Source organism: Rhinoderma darwinii, chromosome 4 (assembly GCF_050947455.1).
Source record: "Rhinoderma darwinii isolate aRhiDar2 chromosome 4, aRhiDar2.hap1, whole genome shotgun sequence".
Taxonomy (NCBI): Eukaryota; Metazoa; Chordata; class Amphibia; order Anura; family Rhinodermatidae; genus Rhinoderma; species Rhinoderma darwinii.
In genome coordinates this window covers 24,546,142-24,561,196 of record NC_134690.1, presented here as the reverse complement: position 1 = coordinate 24,561,196, position 15,055 = coordinate 24,546,142, and the positions used below count along the sequence as shown (strand labels likewise).

At 42.3% G+C, this 15,055-nt stretch overlaps 1 protein-coding gene across 2 annotated transcripts in view; it reads right to left on the bottom strand.

Annotated features, from left to right (window-relative positions):
* LOC142759071 (cytochrome P450 2C14-like) overlaps positions 1-13,836 on the bottom strand; it is a 97,654-nt gene extending 83,818 nt beyond the window's left edge. Inside the window, exon 1 of one of the 2 annotated variants that reach the window (XM_075860915.1) lies at positions 13,757-13,836. The gene's annotated coding sequence lies outside the window, so the exon portion shown is untranslated. Of the gene's footprint in view, positions 1-13,135; positions 13,200-13,756 lie in introns of those variants that run through there. The other variant, XM_075860916.1, reaches the window with a different exon arrangement.
* Positions 13,837-15,055: the final 1,219 nt, after the last annotated feature.

Here is a 15,055-nt window from a genome sequence, read left to right as displayed (position 1 = left end):
GTTTAGAAGGTCTGGGTCTGTATGTATTCTATGATCTAGTATGGGGTCCAAATTTGTTAGTCTGAGTAAAAGTGGTTGTCAGGGCACATTGATAGGTCATGAGTATAAAAACCGGTCTGTGCCCGGACAACACCTTTAATGTAAGGTTCTGGACCTTGGTGTCTAAATTTGTGTGTTTCTATAGAGGTTGGAAATGGCTGCAGAAGTGATGAGCAAAGATGTCTCATCAGGAGAAGTCGCCATAACGGTCTGCATCATATGGAGAGGAAAAGAAAACGACTCCCATCAAAGAAGACATCACCTGTGAGTCACTGGATCTATAGGGGATCTGTCCCCTCTCCTGACATGTCTGTTGTGGGAAATCCTTGTATTCTACATATCTTTGTGTACCCGGGACTAATAGAAAAATGTGTGTTACCATTCTCATTGTCAAAAAAGAAGTGCATGCCATTTCTTGGGATGTTTTTGGAGCCGTTTTTCATTGACTCTATAGAAAAACAGCTCCAAACACGGCACTAAAAAACGCAGCGAAAAACGCGAGTTGTTAAAAAAAACAAACTGAAAATACGTATTTTCAGATGTTTTTGAGTTTTTGTGTGCACAAACCCTAAGGGTATGTTCATACGTACACGTCTGATACACCTGAAATTACGGAGCTGTTTTCAGTAAAACAGCTCTGGAATTTCAGACGTAAAGGCAAGTGCAGGCGTTTTTCGCAGCGTCCATTGCGGGCGTAATTGGAGCTCTTTTTCTATGGAGTCAATGGAAAACGGCTCCAATTACGTCCCAAGAAGTGACAGGAACTTCTTTGACGCGGGCGTCAAAAAAAAATTACCTTCGGCACAGAACATCGTAAAGCCCATTCAAATGAATGGGCAGATGTTTGCCGGCGCATTGGAGCCGTATTTTCGGACGTAATTCAAGGTTATAACGCCCGAATTACGTCCGTAAATAAGGTGTGTGAACCCAGCCTAAGACTACAGGTTGGAGTTGTGTTTCTCTGTGCTGTTCGAGTTATGCACGATAGTTTGGGAACCCCATTACAGATTTTTATTTGGGGCCCAGGACCTTCAGGTCAATCTTACAGTATAATGAACGCCCACAAATTGGAGGCTGATTATAGACAATTTTATTAACCACTTGACAACTAGTACAAATTCCCCATGTAGCCTAAAAATTATCCAAGAAACAAGAAAACCCAATGTCGCACAGAACTATAATTTGTCACACAAGTGGATTTCACCTCCTATTTTGGAAGTTCCAGAATGCAGATCTAATATTAGACAGTGGCGTAACTACCGCAGCTGCTATGGGGGCGGCGGCTTGAGGGGGCCCGCGCCGCCAGACGACATGCCCCCCCATATGCCCGGCGCCGTTATGGCCGTTATGGCTGCTACAGCGGTAGCACCGCTACTACGGGGCCCGCGCCGCCGAGCCTCCAACAAGTATGGGCCGGCTGACGCAGGCCCTCTCATGCCCTTAGGCGTCGCTAGCACAGGAGGGGGACCCGGTGCTAGCGACAGCCAACCCGTCTATAGCACGCAGGTACAAATACATGCATTAGCGCTGATTGGCGGGGGAAAATGACTTGCCCCGCCAATCAGCGCTTTTCAACGATGCTAGGGGTGCGATGACGTCATTGCGCCGCTTCCGTGCTTGAAAGGCGTTGATTGACGGGACAAATTCTGCCTTGCCAATCAGCGCCTTTGAACGGCGCGTCGTTCAGCTCCAGCAGACCTGCTCAGACGAGAGCAGATCTGCATTGCCATCGGACGGCGCAGGAACGGGATCATGTGAGTATGTAAAGTGTTTTGTTTTTTTCCTAATAAAACTGTGAGTGGCATTATCTATAGTCGGGGCTCCATCTACAGGGGGGGAGGGTCGTCTATATGTGGGAATGTGGGCCACTATCTACAGGGGGGTCTATATGTGGGGTTGTGGGCCACTATCTACAGGGGGATCTATATGTGGGCCACTATATACAGGGGGGTCTATATGTGGGCCACTCTACAGGGGGACTATATGTGGGGCACAATATACAGGGTTGGGCTATATGTAGAGCACTATCCATAGGCGATCTATTTTTTTTAGGGCACTTTCTATAGGGGCGGCCTATATGTGGGACAACATATACAGGGGTGGATTACATGTGGGGCACTAGATACAGGGGGGCTATATGTAGGGTACGGTCTACAGGGGTGGGCTATATGAGGGACACTATATACAAGGGGAGCTATATGTGTGACACTATCTACAGAGGTGGGCTATACGTAGAGCACTATCTATGGCGCTATTATAGTTAGAGGTGCAGTGTATGGCGCTTTATTATATTTAGAGGTGTTGAGAATTTTAACTTCGTTTATAGGTGCAGAAATGCTTTAAAAGTGAGAAGCTGAAGACATCTGAGCGGAAAACTGCAGAAATGGGTCATGGCCGGTAGAAATCCATCATAGAGGTCTGGACCGGAGGGAGAAGAAAAGAATCTTAATTATCACTTCATGTAAATGTTTATTCTGCCTCTGATCAGTACTGTAGTCACTTTATGATCTGCAGCGAGATGGGTGGTATGATTATGATATGATTTTGTGAAACAGCATCTCCCAGAATATCCTCACCATTGTTCGGGCCACGCTGGGAACTGTAGTTTTACGCTGTACAAACCTATACAGCAGGGGTTGCACTAAATTGAGCTGTATTTCTTCTGGTGGTGTATATATGTATTGATCTTGGTTCTGATGCTGTATGTACTGTAAGTACTGATCTTGGTTCTGATGCTGTATATATGTACTGAGGTTGGTTCTGGTGCTGTATATATGTACTGAGGTTGATTCTGTTGCTGTATATATGTATGTGCTTAGTTCTAGTGCTGTATTTATGTACTGATCTTGGTTGTGGTACTGTATATATATGTATGAGCTTGGTTCTGGATCTGTAATTATATAGGATATATTTATAACAACAAAATTTCAGGGCAGATGGTATTGTTCTCAATTCATTGTATATCTCATGTCTGGTAGTTTTAACCCCTTGAACCGCCACCATGCGGCAATACATGACCTTACAATATTTCCAAACATTCCCTTGTGTTTTTTTCAGATGCAGCAAAATCTTTAAAATCCACTTTTAAAATGGCGCACACTATATGCTAATTACTCATTAATGGGTCATTGGGCGGTGCCGCTATCCTGAAGAGTCACATAGTCCTGCCTCCAAACCCACCTTTCCATGTTTGAGTGACATCACCCTGGCTGATACAACTTTCTCCAATGCCCGATTGCCTTGTGGCACTATATACACACACACACACACACACACACACACACGAGGGGGTGTCTGCGCGGCACTACACACACACACACACGAGGGGGTGGTCTGCGCGGCACTACACACACACACAAGGGGGTAGTCTGCGCGGCACTACACACACACACAAGGGGGTGGTCTGCGCGGCACTACACACACACACACACACGAGGGGGTGGTCTGCGTGGCACTACACACACACACACAAGGGGGTCTGCGCGCCACTACAGACAAGGGGGTCTGCGCGGCACTACAGACAAGGGGGGCTGCGAGGCACTACAGACAAGGGGGGCTGCGAGGCACTACAGACAAGGGGGGCTGCGAGGCACTACAGACAAGGCGGGCTGCGAGGCACTACAGACAAGGGGGGCTGCGAGGCACTACAGACAAGGGGGGCTGTGTGGCACTATAGACAAGGGGGGCTGTGTGGCACTATAGACAAGGGGAGGGCTGTGGCTTTATCTACAGGGGGCTGAGTGTGGCGCAATCTACAGGGGTCTGTGTGGCACTATAAACAAGGGAGGGGGGCTGTGTGGCACTATATACAGTGGGAGCTGTATAGCGCTATATACAATGGGGGCTTTAAGGTGATATTTACAGGGGGCTGTATGGCACTATCTACAAGGGGGAGGTGGGGGCACCATCTACAAATGGGGTGACACTGTCTATAGGCGGGGCTATATAGAACCCTCTACAGGGGGCACTATTTATAAGGGGGCTGTGTGTGGCACCTGGAGGGGGGGGGGGTGGTCAAGAGTTTGCTATGGGGCCCAGTCTTTCCTACTTACGCAACTGAATAGAGATATTGTACCAAAAAAGATTGCATGGAGTCTTTAAGTCAAAATATAAAACATGTACTTTATTTGACAAAAATCTAAAAAGTTAACACATGAACTATTTAAAAATGAAACACCACAGATGACAGACAAAAAGACCGCCAAAACATGAAACAATTACTCCTAAGAATTCACATAACCATTATGTATCAACATATTCATTGGTGTGAAGTATCATAAAGAAAATGCATAGTGCAACGTAATTGCTTGAACCATAGGTGTATCTGTTTCTAAAGGTATGAGAAATATTCTGTTATCAGCCTCAATATAAGGGCAAATAGAGACCCCCCTACCACTATTCCATTTTAGTAAAGTGCTAAGTGCAAACAATGAACAACCTGAACAGAGGTGGACTACTGACCCATGATGCGGTGTCTCAAGAAATGGCGACCTGCCCCGACGCGCGTTTCGGCTTCCGCCTTCGTCTGGGGGTGGCCCGTGCTAGTCTCTACTTCCTATTTATCCTGTCTACTACCAAATTGAAAACTATTGTGCTCAACTGCAGAATATTACCTGAGAGTATCTCTGTCAATCCTCGGCGTCATGACCGCGATTATCCATGGCATCTCATCACATGATGTGGGCGTCATGTGACACGTGGAGTGCGTGCGTGATTGCATCATCGCAACGCATCACGTGTGTGTTATAGACGCCGACTCATAGTGAGTTGCCATGGACGCCTGCGCATGCGCACTTGACACAGATTCGTACTTTAAGAAAAGAGGCTTCTCTACATGTCCATGTTAGAAGGTAAATATCGTACTAGATAGTAATTAGCACATGCAAAATGTATGCTGCTACAGAGATATGGAGAGAAATGGTGTCATCACAAAATGTTGTCAAATATATTAGTTGTATAACATTAATGTTAATATTTATATATTTTTTGACATGATACCTAAAACTGTGGTCACATACACGATAATATCAGATTATCGCCAACTGCACCATTTGATGCTTTTACTGCTATAAAAGACCTCAACTTATTTGCCAGAACATTAATGTTCAAAAGGTGGCATTTTAAAGAGGCTCTGTCACCAGATTTTGCAACCCCTATCTCCTATTGCAGCAGATCGGCGCTGTAATGTAGATAAGAGTCACGTTTTTTTTGTTTTTTTTTAAACGAGCATTTGTGGCCAAGTTATGAGCATTTTTATATTTATGTAAATGAGGCTTGCTAAAGTACAACTGGGCGTGTTTAAAGTAAAAGTACAACTGGGCGTGTATTATGTGTGTAACATTTGGGCGTTTTTACTTCTTTTACTGGGGCAGGAAGTGAGTGACGACACAGCGTGATCTCTCGAGAACACGCTGTGCGTCTGCACTGCCAGAAGCTGGGCGTTGTGAAGAGAAGTGGATGATACTTCTATACACAACGCCCAGCTAGTAAAAGTAGTAAACACACCCAGATGTAACACACACAATACACGCCCAGTTGTACTTTAGAAAGCCTCATTTACATGAATATAAAAATGGTCAGAACGTGGCCAAAAATGCTCGTTTTAAAAAAAGAGACATTAAATGTTATAAGAGATTAACTTTTAATCCAATCCTCTCTTACAGTGAGCTACTAACAAATATCTTAAAACGAGCAATGGAAGATGAAATCATAACTAAAAATGAATATGATGCACTCATTGTATCAACACCTGTGATTGCAACTCTATATTTACTACCAAAAGTACATAAAAACTTGAGGAACCCACCGGGTAGACCCATCATCTCCGGGCAAGGTAATTTCACCGAGAATATCTGTAAATTTATAGACTATCATCTCAAACCCCTAGTAGAATGCTTGCCATCATATATTAGAGATTCATCTGATTTGTTACAGAAATTAGAAAACATACATCTGGATGCGGATATGTGGTTGGTGACGTGTGACGTCGAATCGCTGTATACCAGCATCAGACATAGTGATGATATACAAGCTACAAGATACTTTTTAGGTATGAGCAATCTAGATGAGAATTTTGCTCAATTACTTACCACCCTATTAGAGTTTGCTCTAACACACAATGTATTTACATTTAATGGGTCATTTTTCCTGTAGCTCCAGGGAACTGCGATGGGAGCGGCATGTGCACCCTCATATGCAAATTTGTTCCTGGGGCTGTGGGAGAGAGACCTATTCCTGTCTGATCATGGCACATCAATGGAGCGGGTCGTATTTTGGGCCCGTTTCGTTGATGACATCTTCATGATCTGGCGGGGGACATCGGAACAGTTACAGCAATTTATGAGTGATTTGAATTCAAATGACCAGAATATTAAATTAACATATAAATACAATAATAAACAAGTAGATTTTCTAGATATTTTGATCCAATGTGACGGTAATGGATTTATTCAAACTGATCTATTTAGGAAGGAAACATCTGTAAATTCACTTCTCCATGCCACTTCCGCGCATCCAAGACAGACCATTGCAGCTATACCAACAGGCCAATTCCTTAGACTGAAACGCACTTGCTCAAGAAAAGAAGATTTTCAAAAGCAAGCAATGGACCTGACAAACAGATTCATTGATCGCGGATACAGTAGACGATGTATCAGGAAAGCCAAAAAGCGAGCAGAAAATGCTGAAAGAAACATACTCCTAAAACCAGCTGTGAAAATAACTAAGAGTAACGAGGTAAGGTTCATTACTTCATACCATTCTCGTTGGGATGAAATGAAATATCAGTTGAACAGATATTGGCCAATATTAAAAGCTGATCCAATACTTAATAAGATTTTACCACAATTCCCCTCAGGAACATACCGACGGGCAAAGAACCTTAAGGACTACCTGGTACAGAGTTTTTATGCTCCATTAGCACCAGGCAAAAAGAATTTTGGAACTAAAGGGCCAAAGTGGGGTTGCTCCCCCTGTGGAGACTGTATCTCATGTCTAAATATTGAGCGTGCTGTCGAATTCAATAACTCAAAAAGGGACAAAATATTTAAAATCGTATGGCACATCACTTGTGCCACACGGGGTGTAATTTATTATGCATCATGCCCTTGTGACAAAATTTATGTAGGACTAACCACACGCGAACTTCGGGTTCGGGAGCATGTACGCGACATCGAGGCCGCAAAAGACATTTATGATGCGGACAAAGTGGAAAAATTGAAAACTATTCCCCGCCACTTTAAGCTGCATCATAACTGCAATTCCAGACTACTGCAAGTAAAATGAATAGATCACATAGAAATGAACATGAGAAGGGGTGATTTAATGAAAAAATTATTAAGACTAGAGAGCAAATGGATATGGACGTTGGGGACTATGCAGCCCAGGGGATTAAATGAAGCCCACGGTTAGGCCTCTTTTCTCTGACTATTAGTATGTGCTGTGGAATTTCGTAACTGGATAAAGCATTATTCCAATATGATGCCATGATTTTAATTTATGTTTTTTTCTCTTCCTATTGTTTTAGTTACAGATGATGTGAATTACCTTGATATGTAGGACATTGTTCTGCACTGCAATAAAAAGTATTTATACCATAACACCTGATGGATCTACGCAAGATACCAATAAGACGTTCTCCGTTTACCATGCTCTCTTATTTCCTATATGTAAATGAGTATCGCTAGCAGGATATGTATTCTTATAACATACACAGATATATACATACGATTACGTGTAAAACATGTACACATATATACACACGAAGACACGAAGACCTAAGGCACAATTTTAATATTAACACATCAACGCAGAATATTTAGATTGTATTTATTCATCACATATAAATATTATTTTGTTCTGACTACAAATTGATTTTATCATATATACATTGTGTTCACCAGTATGCACCAACTGTAGAATAGCATTACTATATCTACATAAATACATAATTATTTATTTATAATTTTTCACTCCCTTATTTTTCCCACATATAATTTGTATTATGGAAGTAATTATCCTTGTTTGCTGTAAATATATATTCTTTACTTTTTTGTAATAAATATTTTATATTTGGTAGTATTTATACATGATTACATAAATTTTCTCGTGTATATTGTATTGTGTATATGTATTTAAACAAGTTCATCTATGTATTTGAAAGATATGAATTTTGTAATAATCTGATATTATCGTGTATGTGACCACAGTTTTAGGTATCATGTCAAAAAATATATATAAATATTAATGTTATACAACTAATATATTTGACAACATCTCGTGATGACCCCATTTCTCTCCATATCTCTGTAGCAGCATACATGTTCCATTTGCATGTGCTAATTACTATCTAGTACGATATTTACCTTCTAACATGGAGATGTAGAGAAGCCTCTTTTCTTAAAGTACGAATCTGTGTCAAGTGCACTTGCGCAGGCGTCCATGGCAACTCACTATGAGTCGGCGTCTATAACACACACGTGATGGTGATGCGTTGCGATGATGCAATCACGCACGCACTCCACGTGTCACATGACGCCCACATCATGTGATGAGATGCCATGGATAATCGCGGTCATGACGCCGAGGAATGACAGAGATACTCTGGTAATATTCTGCAGTTGAGCACAATAGTTTTCAATTGGGTAGTAGACAGGATAAATAGGAAGTAGAGACTAGCACGTGCCACCCCCAGACGAAGGCGGAAGCCGAAACGCGCGTCGAGGCAGGTCGCCATTTCTTGAGACACCGCATCATGGGTCAGTAGTCCACCTCTGTTCAGGTTGTTCATTGCTTGCACTTAGCACTTTACTAAAATGGAATAGTGGTAGGGGGGTCTCTATTTGCCCTTATATTGAGGCTGATAACAGAATATTTCTCATACCTTTAGAAACAGATACACCTATGGTTTAAAGGGATCCTGTCACCAGCATTTTAGCTATAAAGCCAGCAATACCTGGTGAAAGTGGGTGAAAAATCACTGTCATCTAAGCTATAAATATGTTGTAAGTAAGCTCTGTAGCTTTAGTATTCAGTTTTTCAGTGGTCCCACACCGTATGCAAATGAGCAGAAAAGAGTCAAATCTTCATCTGAAAAGAGTCAGGTTTTCATTCCTCCAGCGTCTCAGAGTGGACTCCACCTCCTTCTTTTTGATTGACAGCTCCTTAGCCAGTCAGGACCAGACAGGTGGCAACGGTGGGCGGGGTTAAGAAGCTGCATCCCAGAGGGAAAACTAATTACCATAAAAGGCGGGAAAAGTTTAAACGACGATATTTACAGACAGAGGAGGACTTCAGGAAAGAAGAGAACAGGAATGAACTCTGGACAGCTGCGGCCATTGAGGGATAAGGTGAGTTTAACAGATAAGATGTTGATGACAGGATCCCTTTAAGCAATTACGTTGCACTATGCATTTTCTTTATGATACTTCACACCAATGAATATGTTGATACATAATGGTTATGTGAATTCTTATGAGTAATTGTCTCATGTTTTGGCGGTCTTTTTGTCTGTCATCTGTGGTGTTTCATTTTTAAATAGTTCATGTGTTAACTTTAGATTTTGTCAAATAAAGTACATGTTTTATATTTTGACTTAGACTCCATGCACTCTTTTTTGGTACAATATTTATAAGGAGCACAGTCGTGTTACGTGGGGAAAATGAATATGTCTATGTAAAATGATGTATGTACATACCCTATGGATAGGTTCTATTGAGTAGAGATATTGTTTATCGCTGCATTTTATGTTTTATGATGGCCAAATAGTTCACTGCAATGGAAATGGATTGCTGATGTGCAGTATTCTCTCCCTCTCTTAACCCCTTAGTGACCACCAATACGCCTTTTCACGTGAGTCACTAAGGGGCCTTAGGCTAGGCTGACGCCTTTTCACGTCAGCCTAGTCTAAGTCCTGCACGGGTCTCCCGTGCAGGCAGGAGCCGGGGCTCTGCTATCTGATGACAGCTGAACTCCTGCTCCAACGCCCGGGTTTCCAAGTTTACTTCGATCGCAGCCGTTTAACCCGTCAAATGCCGCTGTCAATAGCGACTGCGGCATTTAACTTTGTTTACAGAGGGAGTGCGCTCCCTCTGTCACCCATCGGTGGCCCGAGAATGCAATCGCGGGTCTCCGATGGGGCGTCATGGCAGCCGGGGGCTTGACAAAAGCCCCCAGGTCTGCCCTGGACACATGCCTGTTAGGACGCGCCGGAGGCACGTCCTAACAGATTGCCTGTCAGATTTACACTGACAGGCAATAATGCTCTGGTATACGAAGTATACCAGAGCATTATAGCAGCGATCGGAACATCGCACAGTAAAGTCCCCTAGTGGGACTAATAAAATAAGTAATAAATGTGAAATAAAGATTATTAATAATAAGTTACAGTAAAAAAAAAAAAAAAAAAAACTTTTTTCCATAAAAAGTGGTTTTATTTAGTAAAAGTGTAAAAAATAAAAGTACACATATGTAGTATCGCCGCGACCGTAATGACTCCATTAATAAAGTTAATATGTAATTTAAACCGCAAGGTGAACACCGTAAAAAAAAATGCAAAAAACTATGGCGAAATTGCAATTTTTTTCCATTGCCCCCCAAAAAAGTCATAATAAAAATGAATCAATAAGTCCCATGTACCCCAAAACAGTACCAATCAAGACTACGTCTCGTCCCGCAGAAAACAAGCCCAAAAAATCACTACATTGATGGAAAAATAAAAAAAGTTAGTACGGCTCTTGGAAAGCGACGATGCAAAAGCAAATAATTTTAGTTCAAAAGTGTTTTTATTGTGCAAAAGTCGTAAAACATAAAAAAACCTCTACTTATGTGGTATCGCCGTAATCGTACCGACCCATAGAATAAAGGTAACATGTTATTTACGTCGCACAGTGAACGGCGTCAATTTAAAAACGCATAGAACAATGGCGGAATTTCAGGTTTTTTTAATAAATCGCCCCAAAAAAAGTTAATAAAAAAAAATTATATGTACCCAAAAATGGTGCCATTAAAAAAGTACAACTAATCCCGCAAAAAACAAGTCCTCATAAAGCTATGTAGACGAAAAAATAAAAAAGTTATAGCTCTTTGAATGCGACTATAGAAAAACGAATAAAATAGCTTGGTCATTAGGGCCTAAAATGGGCTGGTCACTAAGGGGTTAAACAGCTGCAGTATATTATATGGCACAATGACCCTGATGCTGCAGGACATTCAATTATACACCTCAGCTACTGTGGAACTTCATACACACCTCAGCTGCTGCAGAACATCATAATACACATCTCAGCTGCTGCAGAACATCATAATACACATCTCAGCTGCTGCAGAACATCATAATACACATCTCAGCTGCTGCAGAACATCATAATACACATCTCAGCTGCTGCAGAACATCATAATACACATCTCAGCTGCTGCAGAACATCATAATACACATTTCAGCTGCTAAGGAACACCATGCACACCTCTGCTACTGCAGAGCATCTTTATACATTAATTAAGCTGCTGCAGAGCATCATACTACACATCCCAGCTGCTGCAGATCATAACACAACAGCTGATGTAGATCATAACACCCCCCCCCCTTAGCTGCTGCAGAACATCATAATACACACCTCAGCTGTGGCAGAACATTATACTACTCACCTCGCTGATGAATAACACCATAATACAAATCTCAGCTGCCGTGGAAATTCATACTCATCCCAGCTGCTGCAGAACCTCTTAATACACACCTCAGCTGCTGCAGATCATAATACAAACCTCAGCTGCTGCAGAACATCATAATACACACCTCAGCTGCTGCAGATCATAATACACACCTCAGCTGCTGCAGATCATAATACACACCTCAGCTGCTGCAGCTCATAATACACACCTCAGCTGCTGCAGCTCATAATACAAACCTCAGCTGCTGCAGAACATCATAATACACACCTCAGCTGCTGCAGCTCATAATACAAACCTCAGCTGCTGCAGAACATCATAATACACACCTCAGCTGCTGCAGAACATCATAATACACACCTCAGCTGCTGCAGAACATCATAATACACACCTCAGCTGCTGCAGATCATAATACACACCTCAGCTGCTGCAGCTCATAATACAAACCTCAGCTGCTGCAGCTCATAATACAAACCTCAGCTGCTGCAGATCATAATACACACCTCAGCTGCTGCAGAACCTCTTAATACACACCTCAGCTGCTGCAGAACATCATAATACACACCTCAGCTGCTGCAGCTCATAATACAAACCTCAGCTGCTGCAGAACATCATAATACACACCTCAGCTGCTGCAGATCATAATACACACCTCAGCTGCTGCAGCTCATAATACAAACCTCAGCTGCTGCAGCTCATAATACAAACCTCAGCTGCTGCAGAACATCATAATACACACCTCAGCTGCTGCAGCTCATAATACAAACCTCAGCTGCTGCAGAACATCATAATACACACCTCAGCTGCTGCAGAACCTCTTAATACACACCTCAGCTGCTGCAGATCATAATACAAACCTCAGCTGCTGCAGAACATCATAATATACACCTCAGCTGCTGCAGATCATAATACACACCTCAGCTGCTGCAGATCATAATACACACCTCAGCTGCTGCAGCTCATAATACAAACCTCAGCTGCTGCAGAACATCATAATATACACCTCAGCTGCTGCAGATCATAATACACACCTCAGCTGCTGCAGATCATAATACACACCTCAGCTGCTGCAGAACATCATAATACACACCTCAGCTGCTGCAGAACATAATACACTCAGATGCTGCAGAACCTCATAACACACCTCATCTTGTACGGGGTGGTTCTTCAATAATCACAGAGGGCAGAAGTTTAAATGGGTTTTATTTAAACAAGTGGCAAACAAAACCGGGTTTGGGCTCTCCACTTTGCAGGAGTCCTAACCAAGTCGGGCTGCGCCAAAGTGACTGCAGGCTCCACAGCCTGTTCCCACCGCGGGTCCCTGAGGGGCTACCCTCTACCCACAGCCTGCCCTGCTACGCCTAGGGTGCACCAGTCACTTTGGAGGAATGCTCTGCAGCTCCGTGGGTCACGGTGGCTGCTACATCTCTACCTTGACGGATCCCGACTGCCTCAGCTGCAAACACACACTCCTTCCTGTTTCCTGCCAGGCAGCTCTATCTCTATATCACTCATACTGTAGTGACCTCTAGTGGCTGCACATGACATGGCAGGCATGCAACAGATTGCACTCAGGTGTAAACATCACCTCACACAGGAGGGAACACAGAGCGCAGGTACCAACAAACATGGGGGCAGCATCACCCCCTTACAATCTGCAACAGAGCCTCATAAAATACACTTCAGCTGCTGCAAAACATCATAAATGACCTGCAGCAGCTGCGGTGTGTATTATAAGGACTAATATACCAACTACTTTATATTATAAAGAAGATTAAAAGCCACCACCCAACGTGACCTGTAGAAATGTATTCAGCCTGCAGCCGTGTGCTTTTATACGGTCACAGATCTTGGTGACTTGTAATATACTTATAATTTACAGTAGGGGGGAATTTTCCCATGTTTACCTCCCAAATTAAAAAAGACTGAAAAAAAATATTGATCTTTATCTATAATATGGGAGAAAATACAAATCATAAAACAGAAGTAAATATAAAATGAGTAAAGAAAACATTCAGGTTTGATAAGAAGTTATAAGAACGTTGTGTCTTACTTTGTGCAGCGCGGAGAGTTCAGCAGATACAGGCGATCGGTGGAGTCTCCGACCCTCTGTCCTCACACGCTGAATCCTCCGCTTTTTAGTTCTGAGATTATGTAAACCACGCGATAACACAAGTTAAATTTTAATTTATGGAGAATTACTCCACCCAGCTATAACCTGCCCAAAAAAACGTGAGGAAATGTGTCAGCGACTAACTGCAGCATTTCAGCGGATCTTTTTATAGCTTAACCCTTTCAGGACGCAGCAAAAACCCAAAATTCTCATCACTTCAATGTGTGCAGTAAGTTCGCGCACCTTGACGTGCAGTTACGTCAGTGCTTTGACAGTTAACCGCCGCGCGGCGCTACACCGTAGCGGCGGTTAACTGTGCAGGGTGTCTGCCCTGCATTCCCCGTTGCCGATCAGCGGCTTATCGCCGCTGATTTAGTCAGTTAACCCCTTAATTGCGGCGTTCGATTTGTGTAGTGTAATGTATTCCAGCAGCGATCAAAGCTGCAAGTCTAAGTGCCCCCTAGTGGTACAAGTGAAAAAAGTACAAAAAGAATAAAAAATTAAAAAAAAAGGGTAAAAATAAAAGTTATAAGTGACATAAACATGAACTGCTTTTTTTCCTATAAAAAGTGTTTTATTATAGGAAAAAAAAATAAACATGTAAAGAAAAAGTACACATATTTGGTATCACCGCGTTCGTAACGACCCCGACTATAAAACTATAATATTATTTTTCCCGCACGATGAACACCGCAAAAAAATAAATGAAAATCAATGCCAGAATCACTATTTTTTGGTCACCACCCCTCACAAAATGTACAATAAAAAGTGATCAAAAAGTCGCATGTACCCTAAAATAGTACCGATACAAACTACAACCCGTCCCGCAAAAAACAAGCCCTTACACAGCTTTTTTGACTGAAAAATGAAAAACTAACGGCTCTCAGAATATGGTGACACAGAAAATAAATAATTTACTAAAGTGATTTTATTGTGCAAACGCTGCAAAACATAAAAAACCTATATACATATGGTATCGCCGTAATCGTACCGACCCGCAGAATAAAGAATAATGGTCATTTATAGCCCAGGGTGAAAGTTTTAAAAAATAAATAAAAATCATTGTCAGAATTGATGGTTTTTGGTCACCTGGCTTGCCGAAAAATGGAATAAAAGGTGATCAACAAAATCGCATGTACCCCAAAATGGTACCAATGAAAATTACAGATTGTCCCGCAACAAATAAGCCCTCACACGGCTCCGGTGGAGAAAAAATAAATAAAGTTCCGGCTCCCAGAT